General features: G+C 44.2%; 1 protein-coding gene across 2 annotated transcripts in view; it reads right to left on the bottom strand.

Moving 5' to 3' along the window:
- Nucleotides 1-26093, bottom strand: part of ASIC2 (acid sensing ion channel subunit 2) — a 1130491-nt gene that overhangs the window by 1099559 nt on the left and 4839 nt on the right. The gene's annotated exons all lie outside the window — the stretch shown is intronic.

Below are 26093 nucleotides of genomic sequence, written 5' to 3'. Positions count from 1 at the left end.
ATCCCACAGCAATTTGTAAGTTTACGCCTTCTGCTGGTCCAATTTTCAACCTTATGTTACAACTACTGATGGACTATCAGCTCCTGTCCAGCCACTATGATTACAAACTTCCTGGGCACAAGGATGTGTGCATGGTTTCTTGTGGAATCCCTCTAAATGTTTAAGTTACTATCCAGTGAATGGATAAGTGAATGTCCAATGCCTTGGCTGCACAACCAACCATTCCACCCGTTTTTCTCTCTTCTCCAGATCCTGAACAGATCTCTTATACACTCTCACCCCCCAAGAAATGACATTTTTACCTGACTTTTCTTGAGGTCCTTTCTAATGATAATTATTAGGGAAATGAATAAAAGTGGTATAAGAATATACAGTATTCAACTGCCTTCTAGGCAGGCTCACTTGGTGTCCCATGAGTGCTATTAAGTCAATATATCAAAACTGAATTCCTAAGTATTGTCTTCTCTACCTCTTTCATCTGACACCTGCCTTCCTGCTTTCTTCCAAACACAGCAGGAACCTGATGCAGTCTCGTGTGTGTGTGTGTGTTTGTATGTTTGTGTGTGTGTGTGTGTGTGTGTGTGTGTGTGAGACTCATTTGGATGAGATATTGGACTTAGAGAATGTAGAATTGATGATGGAATGGTGAAGACTTCAGAGGATGTTGAGATACAATGAATGTATTTTGTGTGTTTGAAGGATATGAGCAAGAGGAGGCACAGAGGGTGGACTGTCATAGTTGAAATGTGACCCCAAGAGACATATTGATGTCATAAACTGCAGTACCTCAGAATGTGACTTTATTTAGAAACAGGGCCACTTTGGACTTAAGCAGATAAAACAAGTTCATACTGGAGTAGGTTAGGCCCTTAGTTCAATGTGACTGGTATCCTTATAAGAAGGTAAGAAACCTGGGGAGAAAATAATCATGTGATAATGGAGAGATTGGAGTGATGCATTTACTACATAAGTCAAGGAATATCCAGGATGCCCAGGACCACCAGAAGCTAAAAGAGGCAAAGAAGGACGCCTCTATGGGTTAACTTTGATTTTAGATTGTCAGCTTCCAGAACTGTTAAACAATATAAGCACACAGTTTGTGGTACTTTGAAATTGTGGCCCTGGGAAATCAATACACTCTCTGCTCTTCCACACACTTGAAAGTGACTTAGCTTCGTCTCCTTTATCAATCCCTGTAACCATCATGATCCCAAGAAGGGCCCTCTCCTCTCATATCTCCCATCTGTCTTCTCTGACCTACTCCCACCATCAACCATACTCTTGCTCCAGTGTCTCCTTTCTTCTGACTTGAAAGGCCTTCAGTCAGGTTCCTGCTATACACTTGAGTGCCCTCTGGTCTGTCTTCAACACTGCTGCCAGAGGGGCCTTTTCAAAATACCCTCTGGTCATGCATGCCCAGATTAAAACCTCACAATACCTCTTGAGTCTTCAGATATGGACAACAGAGTCTAAGCTCCCTTGTTTAACTCAAGAACCTCCTGTTCTCCCACCTACATTCATCTTCTGTGGTAAGCCTACTAGAACATTCCAGCATCAACTGGAATTATTATTATTATTTCTTCAAAATTAACTCAGCTATTAACTCCTTCAGTAAGTGTTCTCTGAGCTTCCACCTCCTGGGATACCCTTCCCTGCACTGTTAGAGGGGCCACTTCAGCCACCCATACTACATCTCTACCACTGCATCCAGGAGCCACCTCTGTTACTTAGATGAACAAAGCCAAGGTAGTAACAGAACAGGTGCCAAATAAATAACTGTTATTTTATTTATTTAATGTTCAGACTTTTGATGCTTATTTTTATTACTTTAGGTCAGATAATGTGCTAAGAACTCAAATGCAGTAGTTCATTTTCTCCTTCCCACCCACTTGATCAGTCAAGTACTATTACCCTCCTGGTATTCTTTTTTTTTCCAAAAATTTATTTATTTATTTGAGAGGCAGAGCTACAGACGAAGAAAGGGAGTGAGGGAGGGAGAGCAAGCGAGCAAGCGTTTCCATCCGTTGGTTCACTCCTCAAATGGCCACAACAGGCAAGGCTGGGCCAGACTGAAGCCAGGAGCCCAGAGCTTCCTCTGGATCTCCCACGCAGGTACAGGGGCCCAAGCACCTGAGCCATCTTCCACTGCTTTCCCAGGCCACTAGCAAGGAGCTGGATCAGAAAAGGAGTAGCCAGGACACAAACCAGTGCCCAAATGGGATGCCTGCACCACAGATGGAGGCTTAGCCTACTGTGCCACAGTGCCAGCCCCCTCCTTGTATTTTTAAAGAAGCTAAATCTCAGAGTGATTAAATAAGTGCCCTGGGGATGGCATTTGGATAAGATGTTGGTTGATATGCTGGTTGAGACTTCCATATCCCTCACAGAATTACCTGGGTTATATTCCTGGCTCTGGATCTGACTCTATCTTCCTGCTAATGCAGACCCTGGGAGGTAGAAGTGATGGTTCAAATTATTGGATTCCTGCCACCCAACTGGGTGACCTGGACACAGTTTCTGGCTCCTGTGTCTGGCTCCCAGCTTTGGTCTTGGTGGCAGGGGAGTGAACCAATGGATGGGATCTCCATCTCTCCCTTTTTTTGCCTTTCAAACAGGTAAATTTTTTTTATAAAAATATTTTTCCAGACACAGAGCTAGAAAGTAACAGAAAAGAGTCTCCAGCCCAGGTCCCCAGACCCCATCAAGCTGCCAAAATGAACAAAGGGATGAGCCAATGAACACTGAAGTCTCACAATTAAAAGTTATTTTCTGCAGTTCATCAGAATGCAAATGGAGATTTCCCTAGTTCCACTTGCCACTTCAATATTGACTTGTTCCTTGTCTAGAGAGACACAGAGCAAGCGATTCTCCCATGGCGATGGGAGTTATGGTCCTCATCCGTCACACCCAGCTACATGTATCAGTGTCAGCGGAGGGGAGGGTGAACACAAGTGTTATAAACACCAGCAGAGGCAAATGAGTAGTCACTTTATCTCTGCAGCACAGAACATAAAACCGTACCAAGGCTGCACCCTGAGATTTATTTACAGTGTGTCCTGGTGAATGGAGTCCTGATGGGAGGCACCCTCCCACACACACATCCGCCCCACACCTTGTTGGAGGCAAAGACGAATTAAAAACATAAGCTGCTCAGAGAGATAAATCAATTTTCATCAGAGCAGAGCACCCGATACCACCCTGACAAATCAATACCTTTCCCCATAATGGAGTCACCAAAGCCACAACCAAGTCACCGGGAAACACAAAGCAGCCTCATAAAGAATATTGCAAAGCAATAGAATAGCCAAATCTGAATTTCAATTATCCACCTTCAAGGACACACTGCTATCTGCAGCAGGGGAGTTCATCAAAAATCCATGGAGCCAGGCTTCACTGCTCCCAGTCCTCTGTTTTGTGGCTGTCAGGCTTCCAAAGGCTCCAAGTTCTTTGGAAGATGAGAGACATCAGTGCCATCTAGCTTATAGAAAGATCAAGAACCTCCTAGAACACACTGCATTGCTGGGGCACATTACATTTGTGTAACTGGGGCATCTTCAGCAACTGCCTGGAAAACAGCAGATGCTCAATAAATGCCAACAAATGAAGAAATGGGTGTCAGACCAAGGGAAGTTTTATGAATGAACATAAACTAAGGCCACTTTGATGAACTCCCTAAGAGAGGGAACAGGTGCCAAGGCATTCAATGGAAGCAGAACAGACATCCCAGGGGCAAGCATGGGGAGCAGGGAGAAATGGAGAAAGTCATCACAGGAAACACTGCATTGGAACTGGACATCAAAAGATGAGTAGGCTCTCACAAAACAACAGGAAGGAAGACAGACGAATTCTAAAGATGAACAGCAGGAGGAAGGCTTAGGCATCAGCAGGAAACCAGCCTTGGGAAAGAGCAAACTGCATGTTTTACCAGAGTCAGGGTTTGGGTCATGGAGAATTGGAATCTGGGATGAAAATGCAGGTTGGGGAGACAACGGGAACCACTGACTGATTAAGGCAAAGCAGTGACATGTTGGGAGCTGTGTTTTGGACAAGACCACTTGACAATGGGAATAACAGGGGTGGGAGAGAGATGACAGGAAGGAACCAGTAAGAAACATCCATTCTGGATCAGCTGGGCATTCCTTAAATAGGCCTCTGAGCTCCACTGCCCAGGCCCTAGAGCAGTCATGCTCACACCAGCATAACTCCCTCCCCTTTGACCTTCAGGACTCAAAAACAGCCACACAAAAGACTCTGTCACTGGCTTAGCCACAAATGCTCCAGGGCTGAGCCAACACCAGCCAGGACCTGAGCACAACCAGCCCTGCCTCAGCCCTGCTGGTCATCTGCCACCCTCCAGGAAGCCAGCTGATGGCAGAAGGCAGCAGGAACTGCTAGCTGGTGATGTCTTCCTGAGCCTGAATCCTGTCCCAGATGCTCTGGAGATCCTTCACCCTCTACCACACGTGCAAGGGAGGATATTTTTCATGTTGCTCTACACACTTTCCTTCAATCCCAGACTGTGGTAGGCAGGGGCCACTGCTGAGTGTTGAGAACCACTGCTGAGAATCAGGCAAGAAAGAGGGCCCTGGAAGGCCTGAGAATCTGGAACCAAGTATTTAAAAGTCTGAATGCTGGCCGAGTGGCCAGCAACCTTAGGTATAGTTCCTCCATTTTCTGGGGGACATTTGGAAATTCTGGCTCTCTTAGAGGGGAGCATTTCTGAAAACTTCTATGCCAACCAACTGCAGGTGCTTTCCTGGAGGTGAAAATTCCCTATCCTCTACCCCACAAGCTTGAACTTAGGGGTCTCTGAGGAAGAAGAATTCCAGTGCCTTCTACAGGGGCAGGTGTCATAATAAACATGAGGCATGGAAAGTCCAGCCAACTGTGCCTGGGATTCTGACTTTGCCACTTACTCAAGGGTGACTTTTGCAAAGTCTTCACTCCTTTGAGCTTGAATTTCTCACCTGCACAGCAGGAATCACACCTGCTTTGCTACCACTGTGGGCTGTTGAACTGAGTATGAGTGTATGCCTGAATGCTCTTTATAACCTGCAGAGGCTCAGGTAAAAGCAGGTCATACTTCCACCACCTGCGATGGAAGCCTCTGCCTAGATGGCCCTGCAGATGGGCTGGGCTGGGGCTCTCAGCAGCAAAGGCATCCCTGGAAACAGTGCTCTCCCTAGAGTGGCTTCAACCCCAATATAATCCAGCATGGGCCTGTTGCAGTCATCTCAACTTAGTGTTTGTCTCCCCTCTTCATTATGAGAACAGAGACAATCTATGTAAAGAGAGAAGAGTGGATATGATACGAGTGAGTTTCAAAAAGGTCGTGGAAAAGGTAAATTAAAAGATAAGTTTGCTTTGATGCAAAATAATGTTTGAAATTCAAAACATAGTTTTTTTCAGAATAGGTATTTCTCTGGAATTTTTAAAAGAGCTCTGGTATGCGTGGATTTAAAAAATTTTTTAGAATAGACATTTGGCACAGAAGTTAAGACACTGCTTAAGACGCCCACATCCTATATCAGAGTGCTTGGTTCCAGTCCTGGCTCTGCTTCTTTTTGTTTTGTTTTGTTTTAAAGATTTATTTATTTATTTGAAAGGCAGAGTTATAGAGAGGCAGAGGAAGAGCGAGGTCTTCCATCTGCTGGTTAATACTCCAGATGACCGTAACGGCTGGAGCTGCACTGATCTGAAGCCAGTAGTCAGGAGCTTCTCCCAGTTCACTGATGCGGGGTACAGGGGCCCAAGTACTTGGGCCATCTTCTGCTGCTTTCCCAGGCCATAGCAAAGAGCTGGATTGGAAGTGAAGCAGCCAGTACTTGAACCAGCACCCATAGAGGATGCCAGCACTACAGGTGGCAGCTTTACCCGCTATGCCACAGCACCAGCCCCTAACTCTGCTTCTGATTCTAGCTTTCTGCTAATGTGCACCATGGGAGGCAGCAGGTGATGACTTGAGTAATGGGGTCCCCATTACTCATGTGGGAAACCAAGGTTCAGTTCTTGGCTTCTGACTTTAGCCTGATCCAGCCCAAGCTATTTGGGACATCTGGGAAATGAACCAGTAGATGGAGGATTGATCTCTCTTTCTTTCTCCCCTCTCCCCCATCACTCTGCCTTTTAATGAGTGAAAATAAATAAAATAAATTTTAAAAAAAATTTTGCACTAAAATAAACTTATCTTACCTATTTTATGCCAGGGTCTGTACTGGGTATTAGTATCTGATTTAATTAAATGCTCGTCCTAACTCTATGGCTGATAAATAAATTTGATGTGATATAAGGACATGTGATTTATTTCTTTATTTCCACTTTAGAGACAACAAACAGATATGAATTCAGGTCTGTCTGCCTTCGAGGGTCTTGCTCTATGTTTCTTTTTTTTTTTTATAGTGTAAGGAAAGAGGAGCCTTGGGGTGGGCAGGACAGTGCCATGATAATGCTCAGTAACTGCTGATTCCCCTCTTCCTTCCCCTTCCCTAGAAAATCCTGGGAGAAGGCATCCCTGGGAATCCCTGGTACCCTGGAAATGGGCCCAGGGCAGCCTGGCTCTTCTGAGCTGGCTACAGTACATTAAGACCAGCCCCTGAGAGCAGCCCTGGCTCTGGACTGTGAGACAAAAGCCCACGAGGGTGACTTCTACACACATGGAAACAGGTCAGAGCACCAGAAGGTGCCAACCAGCCTGCTGGCCACCTTGCTTGGGGAGCTTTTGTAGGGCCTGGCACCAGGAGGTGAAGCTGTCCTTGTCCTCATGGGGTCTGCCAAGGACCACCTACCATGTGCCAAGGGCTCTTTTCTGTAAGTCACAATTATTTACCTCTGAAGACAGCTCTGTAACATAAGAGATTTTCCTTCCAGATGACAGATAAACCTGTAGCTCCCTATTGGATACAATTTTGTCCCTCAGGAGACTCTGGGCAAGGTCTGCAGACATTTTTGGTGAGTCAAAGCCTTGGAACCAGGGACATTGTTAATCAAACTATAATGCACAGGGTATTCCCCATCACAAATAATCATCTGGCCCCAAATGTCAAGAGTCTCAAGATTGAAAATCACTGAGATACAAAAACTGATTCCAGAGATGCTTCCCAAGTTTACATAGGAAATGAGTGCTAGAATCAGCCTCTATAGACTGACTCTTCAATGCCAAAGCCAGGGGCCCCTCTTCATATCTGCAATGGGGAGAATACTCCCAGCTAGGGACAGGCAAGGATAGTCAAGGATAGTCTGACTTCAAACATGGGGAGATATGTGGGAGCATCTGGACTCTACAGCTATGCCCCAGCAGGGAGTACTATGAAGCTTCCTGGGATGGTATAGTTGGCATTCTGAGGTCTGAGAGTTGTGAACCACAATGTCTTTGCATTTGGAATTGTTTAAGTTGTCAGTTCCATTTGTGCCTCCTCTGCTACCCTTAAGTGCTAATGACCTGGGTGAAGACCCCAAGGTCCCCAGAAAGGAGCCATCCTGTCCTTTCACCAGAACTGGATGGCCACCTAACTAGGGACACAGTTAAGTTAGAGAGCCTCTCCCTGCTTTCAAAAAGAGAGAATATAGGTCGAGCGCCTGACACATGGTAAAAGGGTAACAAGGGGAGGAGAGATAGGCAGAGAGGGGTATGAGTGCAGCCACACGGAGACAAGGCTGAAAAAGTAAGCCCAGCCCAAACCACCAGTGCCACAAAACCCAGAAGTAGGAACTCTGGCCCCAGTCTGGTGATGAGACATGGAAAAACTCTAGGTCAACAATGCCCTGAGCATTTTCTCAACACCAGTGTCCATGACATACCCCAAAAGCTAAGTCTGTATTCATCCCAGAGTCAAGATGAATTAGGTTGACCTCAGGGAGGAAGACTATCAGACAGGCAGCCAGGCATTCCTTAGTGAGGGCAACTGAGAGCAGAGCTCCACTCCATACTCTGACCTCTGGGTGCCCAACCCCTCACCAAGGCAATATCCTTGTAGTCCATACCCTTCATTCTGGCAAAACAGAGTAACACCTTGAACTTTGCAACCATAATTTACTGGGCACATATATTCATCAGTGATAAAGGGAAATTTGAGACCACACAGATAAGCTTCTTAAGAGCCAAATGGGATGTTTGACCAAAATAGCAGTTCTTCCTGCTGCTAGACAGAGGCTAGCAAGCCCATAATTAATAATTCCAAAATGGAACTTTACTACTTCTCTGAGTCCTGACCAGCAAAGACACAGAAAGCTACACCCTGGCCAACCTACACCAAGATCTGCATTTGTTCTCTAAGACCAAGTGGTCACAGACAGGCCCACCCAGTGGCAACTGGACCACTGAAGCAGGAACATGGCAGACACACAAGTTAAACTAGAGATAGAAGGTGGCAAAGACCATGCAACGAGCCAGCCTTTATGTGGGAAAAGGCCAGTGAGCAAACCCAGACCCATGGTTTACTTCCAGCTCTCCCAATGGCTGATTCTCTTGCCAGAGGTTTGCAATATTGGCTGAGCATTAAAATAAACCTGGTAAGCTTTTAGCTTTTGAAATTTTATTTTTTTAACTTTTATTTAATAAATATAAATTTCCAAAGTACAGCTTTTGGATTACAGTGGCTTTCCCCCCCCCCATAACTTCCCTCCCACCCACAACCCTCCCATCTCCCACTCCCTCTCCCACTCCATTCACATCAAGATTCATTGAAATTTTATTTTTAAAATTGATACATAATTATATGTATTTGTGGGAGTTCAGTGTGATAATTTGATACATGTACCTAATGTGTCATTATCAAATTGGGGTAACCAGCATATCTATTACCTCAAAGATTGATCACTCTTTGTGTCTGAAGCATCCAAAATCCTCTCTTCCAGCTGTTCTGAAGTATACAGTAAGTAATTGTTAATTCTATTTACCCTACCATGCTACAGAATATGAAAACATACTCTTCCTATTGAACTATAATGTTGTACCTGTTAACCAACTTCTCTATATATGCTTCTTACCTTCCTAGCCCCTGGTAGCTAAAATTCTACCATGCCTTTATGATATCAACTATTTTAGCTTGCACATGTGACTGAAAACATGCAGTATTTGTCTGTCTATGCCTGGTTTACTTCATTTAACATAATGTCCCCTAGGCTCACCAAGTAATGGGATTTCATTCCTTTTTTATGGCTGAGTAATATATCATTTTTAGATAGATAGATAGATATCACAGTTGCTTTATTTGTTCACCAATTGGTGGGACATTTTGATGCCCAGAGTTCAGTGTATTCATCTCTGGGGTGGGACCCAGATATCTGGATCTCTTAAGGCTCCCCAGGTGATTCCAATGTGCACAGTTGAGAATCTTGGGGTAAAATCTTCCTTTACTGTCTTGATTAATTCTCTTAGCACATCACAGCAATGTTTTTCTCTGCCTGAAGTATTACTTATATTCTACAGCCAATAACACAATAAGGACTTGAGGACTTGAACTTTATAAAGATATGATTAAAAGTCTCCTGGCTTCGGATCAGCGTGGTGCGCCGGCCGTAGCGCGCCGGCCGCAACAGCCATTGGAGGGTGAACCAACGGTAAAGGAAGACCTTTCTCTCTGTCTCTCTCTCTCTCACTGTCCACTCTGCCCGTCAAAAAAATAAATAAATAAAATAAAATAAAGATATGATTAAAAGTAAAAGATTCAATAGTCTTAGTTTTTAAATAGCAATAATAAAAACACAATAAAACAGAAAACATACCTTTGCAACATTTGTGTTATCTAAACCTTCCTCAGCCAGGATACTGTGAATCATTATTTAAAAAAAAAATAAGAAAAGAAAAGAAAAATGCAACCATGCCATCTAGAACTCTCAGTAGTGCCCAAACATATCTTGGGGGCCCTCCCAGTTGGTCTCTGGCCTACCCTTGTTGCATTAGCTTTTGTTCTTTCCTCTCTCCAAGCACACATCCTGAACACCTGCACCTACCTGTCTTGTAACTTCACTGGCACACTTCCCTGACCCTGGAATGCCCTCACTTGCTTCACGTGTCAAAATTCTACTCCTCTTGAAGTAGAGCTAAAATGCCACCTTTTTCATGAGGTCATTCCAAGCCCCCCGCTAGAGTGAATCACTCACTGCTCTGCACTACTCTGAACCATGCACAATATAGATGATTTTCTCATGGCAGCCCTAATTAAAAATATTTGCATATATATCTACATCCCTCTAAAAAGAGGAGATCCCACCAAAGGCAAGAGATGTGCTTTATCCATCCTGGGCAAAACAGACCCTAAGAAAATACAAAATGAATGAACAATCAAATGAATGCATGAACAGCAGGTTAAACAGACCACAGCTGCAGACGTATGCTTGGTCCTCCGTAATTGAGATCTTAGCCAGTGCATGCTGTTGGGTTGTGAGACGTTTTCCCAGCATACAGACCTTCCCAAGAAGGTAGTTTAAAATCTATCCACTGAAATCATCATTACCCGTGTTCCATTTTAATTCTCTGGACTCATTAGCATGCCACATGAGCACCCTTGTGGAGGCAAGATAGAGCAGGTTGTGCAGAGGGGACTCCATGTGTGGACATCAGGGGGCTGATGCATGGCAGGGACGGAGCCCAAGGCTGAGGTTTCCTGAGGAGAGTAGCATCCAGGTTCACTAGCACCTCATCCCTGTGAATGCGACCCCTCTCCACTTCTGTCTCAGTCCATTCAGGCTGCTGTAAGAAAACACCATACCTGGTAGCCAAGAAGCAACAGAAAAGCATTTCCCATGGTTTTGGAGGCTACAGTGGCAGTAGATTCTGTGTCTGGGGGGTGCCCATTTCCTGATTCACAGGTGTACCTTATCCCTGTGTCCACACAGGGTGGAAGAAGCATGGGTCTCGCCAGGGCTTCTTAAAAAGGACTTGTGGAAATAACTATGAAGACTCTGCCCCTCATGGCCTACTCACCTTCTAAAGGTTCCACCTCCTAATACCATCCCCTCAGAGGTTAACATTTCAATACAGAATTTGGGGGGACACAAACATTCAGACCCTTTCTGTACTCAGAAGTCCCTTCCTCCAGCTTCAAAGCTCGAGAGTTGCTGAATGATCCAATTATCCAGAAGACACAGGCTTGAGTTAGTAGATGGTAAAAGTGCTCCAACTGTCCCAAGGTCCCTCTGCCCCACTTCTGCACACACTGCCTAGAAGGCAGAAAGGGGAGTGAATGAGGCCATGGGTGTTGGCAATTCCCTGCATTTTTTATGCCTGGGTCCTCACAGATGAGAGGAGTGAAAGTACCTCCCTCACGGCGCCACTGGGAGGACACAACGCACTAAACAAAAGCATACAAATGCTCCAAATACTGAGTAGTACCCAGCAAATGTTCCACATTCTACACCCAGCATTTATCCAGGTGGCTTCAATAAATGACATCCATATGTGAGAGTGTCCTTGGTTGCTCCACCTCTTCCACCCCTACTGCTGACTGAATTCCCTGGGAATACAAAAAAGGCAGCACAAATATTGGGCGTATATTGACAAGAAGCACCAGGGAAGTGAGATGTAAAGGAGCAGGCCAAATCGTGCCATTTGGCCAGCACTGTCACAGCATTGCTCCAACACCCATGCTTGTCACCTCTGCTCTAGCCTTGCCCATGCTCTGGATTAGTGAGAACTGTGTCTGAGAAATGAAGACCCCTACCTTGGGACATCAAGGGATCTGGAAGAAGTCTGTGGTTGCCTTGACTACAGCTGAGTGGAAGCCCTTCCCTCCCCCCTCCCACCTACACTCTCGTTGTCTAACCATTGTTCGGCTCTCTCTGCTGAATATCTTATTCCTTGTCCATCTGGGAACTAATCATCCCTCAGAGCACAGCCAGGCAATTAGTACACCAACCCCAGCCTCTGAAAACTGGTAATTAAAGGACAAGAATAAGCATTCTCCTGCCTTCATAGGAGGAACTGTAGTTGATCCCCAGTTGATGAGGGAGAGCTCTTCTTTACAAAAGAACGTCTGCTAATAAATGTAGAAAGAATGATAGAATTGAGAAATCACTATTTTGCAATCACTAATGAGACAGTTAATTCAGGTTCAAATATTAGAGCAAATAGGATATTTACAGGGTTCCATTGTATTGTCTGACAGATGATGAGGGATGATTTGAGGGTGGGAGACAACGTAAGAGAGTGACCTAGGAGTTGCTATCTTAAGTAAATGGCCAGAACTGGTATCTCTAAGTGTGAGACAGCCACAGAATATGTTCTCTCTGGGATTAGGCAACGTGAAGTACATAGCTTCACCCATTAAGTTCTCTTGCCCAAAACATGAACCTGAATCTCATCAAGTGCTTAACTCCCACTTTATGAGAAACACAGAGGAGAGACAAGTAGGTTAAGTAACCCCACAAGGAAATAGTAAGACACATGTACAATGCAGAATAATTGGATGACAACTGTTCTGGTTGCCTCCCAAAATCAGTGCTAAAGAAAATGTAAATGGCAGCGCTATTCACCATTGCAAAAAAAAAAAAATGGGAAAACTGCAAATGTCCAAACAAAATGTGGATAAACAAAATGTGATCATCTATGGAGTGGAATATTATTTGGCAATAAAAGAAATAAAAATATGGTTATGTGCTACAACATGGATGAGCCTCGGAAACATGACACTAAATGAAAGAAGTTTCTCAGCAAAGACCACATATTGTGTAACTGCTTTGCAAAGAAATTTTGAGAACAGGCAACTCTAAAGAATCAAAAAATAGATTACACATTACCTGGGGCTGGTGGCATAGCTTTGGAGAAAACTGGGCAACGGGGGTGATTGTTGATGGGTAAAGGATCTTTGTGAGGTCATGAAAATGTTCTAAATTTCATTTCACAACTCTGTGAATATACTAAGTATTGCTGAAATTTATACTTCATATGAGTGAACTGTATGGCATGAGAATCATATCTCATAAAACCTATTTTAAAAACTCCGTGTGTGTGTGAGTGTGTGTGTGATGTTCAGGGTGAAGTTTTTAATTAAAAAGAGAGAGAATGAACCAAATACAATTCATCAGTCTTGATTATATCTTCAATAGATCCTGAATTTTAAAAGTTAAAAACTTACAAACATGTTCTGGGGACACTTGAGGGAAACTGAATAGGAAAAGAAGGCAGCCTGGTAGTAGCAACAGCACACATACGAGTCAGCTGGAAAGGCAGCCCAGTGGGAACTGAGCACAGGAGGAGGATCCAAGCTGAGAAGTAGCCCTGGGATTTGAGGAGATGGGCTCTATTCAAGAGAAATGAGCAAACACACAATTAACTTGAAGATCATGGCACTTGGGTTTTCTATTGCTAAAGAAAGGAGGGACCAGTACGGAAAGAGGAAAAGCTGGGGTGAACATGGATTTTTAACTGGGAGGTATCTGTGCCCAGCCATGGTTTGGGATGTAGATGGAAATGAATCAATCAGTAAATATCCTAGGTCTGTCCACTGAAAGGAACTGGGAGCAGGGACAACTGAGAAGCAGTGAACACATGTCAACCTAGATCTTGGTTCTAAATAGAATTTCCTACTCCCATACCTAGCCACAAAACACAGGATCAAGGAAGTTAAAAAAAAAAAAAAAAAAAAAAAGAATGGTCCCAGAATATCTAGTTGGGCCCCAAACTGCCAAAGTTTTCAAAGCCTGCAGGGAAATGTCAAAAGATAGGGAAGTCATCTTGAAGAGGTTCTCAAGCAAGGAAAATCTGGCTTTTCAAAATAAATGATTGTATTAACAGAGTACAGTCAACTGACTGAAGCAGAAATCTGTCTACACTGATATCAACAAATGCATAAAAAGGGAGAAGAGAAAGCTCTTCTGCATTTTAGAAAGTCAGCTAATGAATGTAGAAGGAATGATGAAATTAGCACACCATCATTTGGCAAGGATCACTGTAATAATTCAGACAAGAAAAATCAATAGATGATAAAACTAGAGGATGAGAGAGGGAAGAGAAATGGAACTTTACACAGTCTCACAGTATTTCACCAGAAGACAACTCTTCATCAAGAGATAAAAGTTAATACTATCAGTCTTGGGACCAATGGATGTATGTGTCTCCAGGTAGTATGCAATGAGAACTGTGCATCAGTTTCATAAAATCCCAGTCAAAATTTCATAATCCAGGACTAATCAAGAGGAAATACATGAACTAATCAAGAGGAAACACAAGGAGCCAGCACTATGGTATAGCAGGTAAAGCTGCCACCTGCAATGCCAGCATCCCATATGGGCACAGGTTCAAGACCCAGCTGCTGCATTTCTGATCCAGCTCCCTGCTAATACACCTGGGAAAGCAGCAAAAGATGGCCCAAGTGCTTGGGTCCCTGTGCCCTCATGGAGATCTGGAAGAAATTTCTGGCTCCTGGCTTTGGCATGGCCCATACCTAGTCATTGCGGTCATTTCTGAAATACATCATTCATCCCTTATCCCTCTCCCTTTCCCTCCCCCTTCCCCTCCTCCCTCTCTCTCTCCCTCTCCCTCTCCCCCCCTTCTCCCTCTCCCTCTCCCTGTGTTACTCTTTCAAATAAATAAATAAATCTTTTTCAAAAACACAGAACGAACCCAAACTAAATATCATTCTGCAATATGACTGGTCTTGATTTACATTAAGAGAATGTCAGAAACATGAAAACTCAAGGAGAAACTAAGAAACAATTTCTGAATAAAGACTAGAGTGAAGGCAAACTTGACAACTGGGCATGATTACTGAGCCTGGAAAGGACTCCTAGACCACACAGGACACCACTGGACCATACTAAATCTTCTGAGTGAAGGGTATTTTTCACACTCATAACATTTATGTTTAAAACTGGCAAAAAGTTTTTTCAAAGAAAGATAGAAAGAAAAAAACATAGCTATAACCTTCTTTTGGAAGATTTCAGAGACTTCACTATGCTCCTCTGGACCTTGTGCAAGTTGTGATTATTTAGTGTAGGACAGTCTATTTGTTCACTGCTCAATCTCCCCACTAGACTGTCAATGCCAGGAATCCCTGGATTGAGTATTATGCATTTCCACTTCTCTTGAGCTTAGCACAACACCCAGAACATAGGGAGCATTCAGTAGATGTTGGTCAAATCCATGGTTCAATGTACTGGGCATTCACAGACCTGGGATTGGCTGGCAGATCCCTAGATGTGCTGAGTATTGGTAAATTCTTGCAGATATTACATCTTCCTGCTAACCAGAAAGCATATGTCTGCCCTGCAGCAATGAGCTATACATCCTAGAACAGTGTCCTACAGCACAGGTTCCAAGGAGTGGCTGCAGGATCCAATGCCCATCTCCCCCGCAGTGCTCCGGGGAAAACCAGAGCCCTTGTTTGTTTAATCCAGCCCATTGTGGAGGCCTTGACTGCACAGAGCTCACTTGTGATTCATGTGAATGTCACTCGAGTTCCCAGAGGTTTGCAGCCATAATTCAACATTTGTTAATAGCCACTTAAAATGTCCCTGAAATAGCTAACAGGCCCAGGGGATGGAAGGTGTTCTGCTAGAAAATCATTCCAGGAAGGCAGAAGCAGCCTTGCCCAAACTTTAGAAGACGCTTTACTTCCACTCCAAGGAGACAGTTCTCTCTCATCAATTGCCTTCTAGGTGCATGAGAAGAGGGACGGGCATCTCTCAAGGCCACAGAGAGAAAGAGAGAACCTGAAATTCTCTACATGTCCTGCTACATATGCTGGATCCCCTTCCCAATCACTCCTGCTCCAGAGAGAAGCCCCTCCATAGCTGTATCCAGTGAGGGAGTAGAAAACATATGGGAACATGGACTAGAGGATTCCAAGAGAATTCCAAAGATTTCCTAAGAATAAATGCCCTGTTCAAAGGGAAGGCACAAGAACATAATGCTGTATTATAAGTCACAAGTTCATATTTAGGTAGGGATGGCAAGAGAGGGAAGAAAGAGAAGGAGAGTATAAGTTGAGGCCTCCTCTGCTATTCAGTTTGCAAATTTCTTAGTTCTCCCCAAATCTAATTAAAGGGAAAGATTTATACAATCTGAAGAGAAACCAGAGTATCCCCAAATCTAATTAAATAACTATCCCAAGTTCATCCAAATAGTATAAGAATAGAAAGTCTCACTCCTGAACTCCAGTTCTTAGCCACTGCCACATGCAAAGTTGTCAACTAGAACACATTTGGACTGGACATTTTTTAAAAAGATTTATTTATTTATTTATTTATTTGAAAGTCAAAGTTACACAGAGAGAGGGGGAGACAGAGAGAGAAAGAGAGGTCTTCCATCCACAGGTTCACTCCCTAATTGGCAGCAATAGCCGGAGCTGAGCTGATCCAAAGTCAGGAGCCAGGAGCTTCTTCCAGGTCTCCCACGCAGGTGCAGGGGCCCAAGGATTTGGGCCATCTTCCACTGCTTTCCCAGTCCATATCAGAGAGCTGGATTGGAAGTGGAGCAACCGGGTCTTGAACCGGTGCCCATATGGAATGCCGGCACTGCAGGCAACAGCTTTACCTGCTACGCCACAGCACTGGCCCCACTGGGCTGGACATTTAAAGCCATTTAAGTTACAGATTCAGAGGCAGAAGTTGCACCTCTCAATGCCAAGCTCTTGCCACCTGGTTCCTTAAGCACAACTGTTTCTCACAAAGTTATCATTTCCGCCAGACTGAAGAAAGCTTTAAAATGGGGAAATGGAGATGGACAGAGCAGCAGAACAGAATCCACGCATAGCAGGAGGACAATGCTCAGTGCCTAATATAAGACCCCTGGACACCCTCATTGGCCACTGAGAGAAATGGCAAGTGTTACCCTGGTAAGAAAAGACTTCCAGGTTCTAAAATTCCTGAAGAAGCTGTCTGAAATTGCATGGCACTCCACCTGTGTGAGGAGTCTGGACAGGAGAGAACAAATGATCAGGTTGCAGACTGACAGAGAAGGAAGATCAGAAGTACTACAGGCATACACCCAGCCCCTAGAGATGTGGTGCATGAGCCCAGCACAAATCATGGCTGCAGGATCGAACACCCATCTTCTCTGCACATGGGAAAGTTGAACCCAAGATGTTGATGTACAGTGTCCCAGTGTGCTTCCAATGAAACCATGTGCAGTAGCAATGTATGACAATCAGCCTTGGAAAGCCTGCATGTTCACCAGAGAGGGGCTGGACTGGGCAATCTCTCAGAACCAGAGTCTTTAGACTGGATCTGTGCTGCTCATTTCCTCTAAGGCTGGAACTGTAGCTGGAAGGTCATACTTTGCAAAGCTGGAACATGGTCTTGCAATCCAAACCGTCTTGTTCTGCATTCACCCTAGACACCTGCACCTGCCTTTGCCTCCTGTTTATCTATTCAAGGGATATGGGAAAGAGTTAGAGGGCCACATCACAGCTTCAAATTGGGAGTTCCCTTCTACTCAACTCCCCTCTTCTGCTGCAGCTTCAACAGCTTCCAAACTCCTGTTTCAAGGGTAGGATATCCATGTTTTGAGGGGCTTTGTGTCTAAATTCCACATGACCTGAAGTTTTGCTAGTGAAAGATCTGACTACTGACTACTCAGGTGAGCCCTGCACAAAAGAACATGGTGTGAACCCTCAAGGGAATCTGACAACATGAATGCTAATCCCCAATGGTGCCATTTTCCTTCTGAGTGACCCTGTATCAGTCACTAAAGCTTTCTGGGCCTTACCTATGTTCAACTGTGAAACAGACACATTGGTACATCTTCTGCTTGCAGAGTAATTGTGAAGATCAAGCAGCATCATATAAAGCATGGAGGATCTGGATCCAGACTATCTGGTTCAAATCCCAATTCCACCACTTATCAACTAAATGAAAGAGGACCAGTCATTTAATCTTTCTTTTTTTTTTAAGAAATATTTTATTCATTTGAAAGAACCACAGAGAGAGGCAGACACACACACAGATTGAGAGAGAGAGGTGTCTTTCATCTGCTGGTTCATTCCCCAAATGACCACAATGGCCAGAGCTGAGCTGATCTGAAGCCAGGAGCCAGGAGCTTCTTCCAAGTCTCCCATGTGGGTGCAGGGGCCCAAGGACCCAGGCCATCTTCTATTGCTTTCCCAGGCCATAGCAGAGAGCTGGATTGGAAATGGAACAGCCGGGACTTGAACTGGCACCCATATGGAATGCTGGCGCAGCAGGCCAGGGTTTTAACCTGCTGTGCCACAGTGCTGGCCCCCATTTAACCTTTCTGGGCCTCCATTTGTTCCATACAGAGAAATAGAGCTAACATATTTCCCAAGGCTGTTGTGAAAGTTGAATAAGTTATTCCATGTCAAGTGCTTAGAACAGTGCCTGGGCTACAGTTTGTGCTCAGAAAACATCAGCAATGATTAGCAGGCTTTGTAAACTTCATAGTGCAGAACAAATAGAAGGGATTCTATTTTTGACCTAGTCTGGGAGTCTACAGCAGCTTATGCCAAGCCATCATAGCAGGAGCCGAGTCTCTAAAACCTCATTCCCCACACTCTCTTGGGACTTCTTGATGCTGCACTGTCAATATGGATTTCCAAAAAAATCCTTCTGCTCCTGGATCCTCTGTCACTATGTTTTATCATCAGATCATCTTAAAAATAATAAATATAACAGCAACAACAAAATAGCTGACATTCTACATAAGGCCCAAGGCTAAAGGTTTTTTTTTTACGTTATTTACTCCAATGGCTACAAAAAATCCTATGAAGTACTATATTGTTATTCTTATTATTGCCGGTTATTGTTATCATTTAGTAGATGAGGAAATTGAGGTCCAGAGGTTGGGAGCCTAAGGTATTTGCACAGGGAAATGCAGGCCTGGAATCACCCCATCTGGCATTAAATTCCACAGTTGTACCAGGAGTCTAAGAAGCCTCATTATGTTATTATCTCCTTCATCCATCCAACACATGCCAAGTTCCTTCAGTGTCTATCACCAGTTCTCCTTGGTAGGGTATCCTCCTTGCCAGATCAGCCTCCTTCCCAGTGCCCTTAGCTAAGTCCACATGAAATCCTAGCAACCCCACATCTATCTCTTATTCATACATCTTCCAGTCTCCACAGCCCACCAAACAGGACTAGCCCATGCCCAATTATGACCCAGGATTTGTTTTCTAGGGTTGAATTTAGCTCCCAGAATTCATGGGAGTGCCTTTTGAAGTGGCACACACACACACTAGTTCTAGGCCAGTTTCCAGGCACTCAAATCTGTGGCTCTTCTGAACTCCCTCTGAATGAACTGAAATATCCACTCCAGAGATTCTCAGGACTTCTGAAACACTTAGTTTCAAGGCTGCATGGTATCAGGAAACGGGTGGTTCTGCTGACTGGATGTGCAGTCTTGCATCTATTATGAGCTCTTTCCAATGTCATCCATCAATGGTTCCCACCTCTGACCCTAACTGTTCAGGTAGGAAATAAATCAAAGACTCACAGTTGGAAGTAACTTTAGAGGTCATTAAATCCTACCCTTTGCCTGACATCAATCCTCATCTACAACATTGCCAATAAGCAAGTGCTAGAGTGAATGGAAGGGCAGCAAGTGCTCTAAACTCCTGGAACAACTCCCTCCAATCAGCTCATACCCAACTCTCTGACTTCTACCTACCCAATGGTGCTAGCTGTGCCCTCTGGCCTTACACAGAGAAAGCCCCATCCCTCTTCTCGGCAATTGCCTTCTAAGAGTTGGAGGACAGCAATCACCCTGCCCCTGAGTCACCCACCTCGTGTTTCAGCCTAAATAGTCAGTCCTTTTGCACATTCCTCATCACTCATGGTTTTTGAGACATATGAGGAGCATCATCCTGGTCAGCCATCCATCTCTTACTGCCTCCTGCAACACAGATGGGCCCAGGCCACTGCCAACCTCAAAGGCAGTGGTCTCTTCCTCCTACTCATGGCTTGAAGCCAGATGATGCACTTGTAGGGAGAGCTGACAGTGAAAGCCAGGAGAGGATGGGAAAAGGACTGCTTTCAGGAAGTGCAGATGTGGGAAATACTGCAAGTGCAGGTGCTGGGAAAGGTGAAAGTTACAATTCAGCAGCTTAGGGTGTGTGGCAGTTATCAGGAGACGGGTGAGCTTGGGAAGGGCTATCCCTGGACAAACAAACCTCAAAGGGGAACAAATGAGCTGTGCCTAAGGTAGTGAACCCTAATCAGATAGATGCTCATTTGAACTACAAAATAATGTCCATGGAAATTGTTCAGGACATAGAGTAGAAATTCCAAGGTTTCAAAGTGTTTTTTTTTTGTTTGTTTGTTTGTTTGTTTGTTTTCATCTTAGAGAGGCAGAGACACACACAAACACAGAGAGATACAGACAGAACTCCCATCCTCAGTGAGCAAGACCAGGCCAGGCTGATTCTGGGAACCAGGAACTCAGTCTGTCTCCCACATAGGTGGCAGGCACCTGACTACTACAGCCATCGCCTGTTGCTTCCCAGAGGATGTACTATCAGGATGCTGGAGTCAGGGTTTACACCCAGGTATTCTGATACAGGATCTGGGCATCTTACTGCTAAGCCAAACACCATCTCCAGCTTAAAAGACTTTTAACACGGGTATTTCTAAGCCAGACTACCCTATGCCTAGGCTATTTTCCATGTTACTGAACAGACGGAGAAGCTAAAATTAATGGATACATGATTCAGGTTCCCTAGAAGAGCCAGAGTTGATGTCTTAAACAGGGTATTTATTGAGGGAGTGCTCTCAGGATAAACCTGGAAGGGAGGGAAGAAGGAAGCAGGACAGGGTAGAGAAAAGAGATAAGTAGAGATGTGGCTTCAGGAGAAATCTAGCTCAGTCTGATCTCACGGGATGCTCTGGAGTGTAAATCGCACCACAGTATATTCCATCTTGAGGCAAGAGGACTGGCATTTTGTACTCCTGTCAGTTAGTCACTGGCCACTGGCTGCCCCCAGGTGGTGGGGAGGTGCATAGCTTCCCAGGTAGCTGCAAGAGAGGACAGCCTCTCTCAACCGAGGACTGGGAAGGAAACCAACGTGAGCTACTAGGTGTTCTACCTACAGCGGCAATAAAGTTGGTCTGCACAACCAACAGCACCTTCCATATATGCTCGTGCTGATGCATACAGGTTAAGACACAGGTCTCTGCTCACAACTGTAGCACTGATGTGATGGAAACTTCAGCCACACTGTGGCTCAGGATTATGAGAGGAGGATTCTGTTCTTCCCTTAGCCCACTGCAGACCCAGTGCTTCCATTATGTAGATCAATCAAAATAAAACCAAAGAAATAAATGGATAAATATAGCTGGTTAATAAAAAATAACATTAACACCCTCCCCCAACTGCCATCCTACGTTATAGTTTCAGCAAATAAATATGGGATCAGAAAAATAAATTACGCTTACATTCTATCGTATGAGAGTTGTTCCGGCTGGCAAGTCCTTGAAAACTGCCTAGTTCAGCCTCCTCCTTTGCATATAAGGAAACCAAGGCCTCAGAAGCTGATCACCTTGCCCCAGGCTATGCAACTCCATCAACAGAGGTCAGTAAGTCCAGACAAACATGTACCTTCTCTGTTACATGTTTAATTTCGTCTGAACATAAATTCCAATGGCTATAGAGGTAATCAATAGAGAATGTATCTAAATCACGAAAAAAATAAGTGCTAGGAGATTTAAAGAGGCTTTAGCATCCAAAGAATGGCACACTGGGGAGTGCAGTTCCAAAAAAAGGCCCAGCTTGATAAACAGGCTTCTATTCAAGGCTTCAGATTTGACAATGAACATGTTGTATTTCTGAACATTGGAGGCAGCTGCTATCCATGAACCCCTAAGCCCAATCTATATAAGTTAGTTTTAAATCAAATGCATGGGATAAATGTGATATATGGAATTTCAAGCTTTCAGGGGTGATACAGGTCATTAGTTTGGGTTATGATAAATCATGGATCCAATGGCCCAGCTGGTCAAGTCTGATATTTCAACCCAGCTCCATCAAACATAAACATTCAGACAAGAAAGAGAAAACACACAGCAAACTTTCAGTCATCTCTAGACTTGGGAGGCATGGTTCATGATCTGATGGAGGGAATGGGATGTTTGGTACTTTGCAAATGAGCTTCTCCAGGAATACCAGCCGAATAGCAAACAATGCTAAAAGCTACAAATGCCATCTTTACAGGACATTGTTTAAATGAGATCACAGTTAAGCTCTCACTAGAGAAAACAGTAATGAAGAATTCCCTTTACAAAAAACTTTCTAGAACTCATGAGAGGAAGGACTTTTTGTAGAAAGGAAAGGAGAGGGGCCGGCACCATGGCTCACTTGGCTAATCCTCCACCTGCGGCGCCAGCACACCGGGTTCTAGTCCCGGTTGGGGCGCTGGATTCTGTCCCGGTTGCTCCTCTTCCAGTCCAGCTCTCTGCTGTGGCCTGGGAAGGCAGTGGAGAATGCCCCAAGTGCTTGGGCTCCTGCACCAGCATGGGAGACCAGGAGGAAGCACCTGGCTCCTGGCTTCAGATCCGTGCAGCGCCGGCTGTAGCAGCCATTTGGGGAATGAACCAACGGAAGGAAGACCTTTCTCTCTCTCTCTCTCACTGTCTACAACTCTACCTGTCAAATAAATTAAAAAAAAAAAAAAAAGAAAGAAAGAAAGGAAAGGAGAACCACTGTAGAGAAGGAGAAAGGGACCTGTTCCCAAGTGAATAAGCTCCATGTGACCCTATCTCACCCAACAGTTCTGGGGGTCTAAGATCTCCCAGGGAAAGAAGCACAGACATACAAATATACCCAAGGAGCAATGGGGGCATTAGCACAAAACCTGTGCAGGAGCCTCAACCTTTCTCTGCAAGTGAATGGTTTAAGTCATCAGAACAGCCACCTCCCAGTCATTGTCTTACTCCTTCATCATCATATGAGAAAGACTACCCCCAACCCTGAAAGCTTTACTTCCAGAGAGCCTACAATCTCAGGTCCTACATAATAGACAATACTGACCAGGGGCTGCCATCTTGGAAAAACACTCACCTCACCTCACCTCACAAAGGTTGAATTGAATGTGTATTAGTTGCAATTTAGATCATTTGAAATAGAACACACAGACTGCACAGGTAGGGGAGTCAAAGTCTACAGGCCTGAAATGTGGATGGCTATGCAGAGAACAGAGGAAACCCAGAGTGGGATTTTGGTGAGGAACAAGGTTAGGCATCAGTCTGGGTATCTGACTTGGTGTCAAGGAATACATTGTTGTGGTCCTTGCAGACATCCTGAAAACAGCAGGACCATGATGGATTCAGATAAATGTACAGCTGTGTTGTCAATAAAGTATCATCAAAGAAGAGCAACTGGTGCTCAACTGATAGCCTACAATCAATGGATCCCCAGAAGAACAGAGCAAGCTGACATTGGGAGTATACTGTACAGTAGACAGGGGACCAGATGTACAATAGGTATGATCACAGACCTGGTGACACACACAAACATGTATAGGTTTTGTGGCTGGATGGGGCTACTCCATAAATGCCAAAATAATACATGCAATTCTATCTGGGATGATACTGTGGGCAATTTTTTTCTTCTTCTTTATTATCCTTCCACACTTCCCAACTTTCCTCCAATGAGCACACATTTCCCCTACAGTCAGAAAATCTGTTATTAAAATAATAACAATTATGTGACAAGCCATCCCAATATAGATAAAATCTCAAGTACCCATGCTGAAATGACTGTTTCACTTTATGTTGGCTAAAGACGCTATGTCTGAATCATGCTGACACCTTCTGAGAGCTTTGTGCTAATTGGTTCTAGATCCTGAGATTGAGTAAAGACAGCATGTCTTAAGGGAAGTGGAGACAAACACACAACGTGTAAAAGTTATCAATGGTTAACAAGGAGCTATCACCTCATACACCTAGAATGTCTATTATCAAAAAGATGAAACACGAGCATTGATGAGAGCGTGGAGAAAAAGAACCTTTGTACATTGTTGGTGGGAATGTAAATTAGTACAGGCATTTTGGAGAACAGTATTGTAGTCCCTCAAAAGAAAAAAAGCAAAAATACCAAATGCTCCAACTATCCCACCACTGGGTATATACCCAAAAGAAATGAAATCACTATGTTGAAGAGGTATCTGTATGCCCATGTTCATCAAAGATTTACTCACTTTAGCCAAGTCATGGAAACATCCTACGTGTATATCAACAAATGAATGAATAAAGAAAGTAAGCTGTTACACATAATGGGATACTCTATTCAGCCTTACAAAGCAAGGAAATCCTGCCAAACCTCACAAATGAACCTGGAAGACATTATATTAAGTGAAATAAGCCATGCACAGAAAGACAAGTACTGAATGATCTCACTTATACTCATAAGTAGAATCTGAAAAAATCAAACTCACAGAAACAGAGATTAAAATGGTGATGAGCAGAAGCTGAAGGGTTGGGGATATTGGGAAGGCAAGGCTCAAATGACACACAATTTTAGTTAATAAAGATATATCCACTAAAAAGATATATTGTGCATCAGAGTGACTACAGTTAATAACAATGTGTTCTATACATGAAAACTGCTAAGAGTAGATTTTAAATGTTCTCACCACAAAAACAAGAGAAATAAGTATGTGAAGTAATATGTATGTTAAATAGATGGCTTGATTTAGCCATTCCATAAGATATATATGTATCAAAAGATGTTATTTTGTGTACCATACTATATATAATTTTTACTTATGAATCTTTTAAAGATTTATTTATTTTACTTGAAAGTCAGAGTTACACAGAGAGGAGAGGCAGAGAGAGAGAGGTCCTCCATCCGATGGTTCACTCCCCAATTGGCCGCAACAGCTGGAGCTGTGCTGATCCGAAGCCAGGAGCCAGGAGCTTCCTCAGGGTCTCCCATGAAGGTACAGGGGCCCAAGGACTTGGGCCATCTTCTACTGCTTTCCCGGGCCACTGCAGAGAGCTGTACAGGAAGTGGAGCAGCGGAGACTCGAACTGGCGCCCACATGGGATGCCGGTGCCTCAGGCCAGGGCATTAACCCACTGTGCTGGCCCCTACTTATGAATTTAAAAACAAATGTTAAAATTATAGTGCTTAAGGCCAGCACTGTGGCTCACTTGGCTAATCCTCCACCTGCAGCGCTGGCATCCCATGTGGGCGCCGGGTTCTAGTCCCAGCTGTTCCAGTACAGCTCTCTACTGTGGCACCAGAAGGCAGTGGAGGATGGCCCAAGTGCTTGGGTGCCTGCGCCCGTGTGGGAGACCGGGAGGAAGCACCTGGCTCCTGGCTTTGGATCGGCATAGCTCCGGCCATGGCAGCCATCTGGGGGGTGAACCAGCAGAAGGAGGACCTTTCTCTCTCTCTCTTGCTGTCTAGCTCTATCTGAAAAAAGAAAAAAAAATTATAGTGCTTAACAAACTCAAGTATTAAATCAACTCTAAGGTCGCTTTTAGCCCAAACACTTCATGATTTGAGAGGAAGGAAAAGCATAATGACTGCTCTAACAGACTAGTAAAATAAAATGCTAGAAGACAGATGAGGAAGAGATTAATTTAGATTATGGTCATGGGCAGGAGAGGGGCACTGGTTTCCTGCAGGTTACAGTGATCTTATAGCTGGAGTTTAAAAAATGTGTAAAAGTAAAATAAAGACATAGAGAAAGGTGCAAAAACGAAGTAGTGTAAGGAGGATCCATGAACAAAGGATTTCTGGGTCAATTTAGGAAACAGCAAGTAACTATTTAATTAAAAAAATACTTCCTGGTTATTTACTGTTGAGAAGTCCTGTATTGGGCATGGTATATGCAGAGTCAGTTTGAATGAGACTAAATTCTTATCTACCCTAGCCCCCAATTACAGGACTTGAGAGAAGGCCAATGAGCTCTGGGTTGACGAGAAGCCAAATTATGTTGACTGCTGCACAGTAGGTACCCTGTTTGACCAAGGAATAGACATTCATGAACAAACATGATACATACCAATTAAAAACTGTACTCATGGTGCACACCCAACCCTGGCCAGGGACTAGGGCAGGATGAGCATCCTGGGGGTGAGTTTGGGAGCATGACATGGAAGTGGGGAAAGTACCATACATCCGCAGTAGAACTAATATGAAGGGAAACACAGAGCAAAGTGAAAGCTTAACACCTTAGGAGAATGGAGAATCCCACCAG

This window comes from Oryctolagus cuniculus, chromosome 17 (genome assembly GCF_964237555.1).
Source record: "Oryctolagus cuniculus chromosome 17, mOryCun1.1, whole genome shotgun sequence".
In the NCBI taxonomy this organism is placed as follows: Eukaryota; Metazoa; Chordata; class Mammalia; order Lagomorpha; family Leporidae; genus Oryctolagus; species Oryctolagus cuniculus.
The sequence above is the reverse complement of the archived record's forward strand: the minus strand, read 5'-3'. Positions and strand labels throughout refer to the sequence as shown.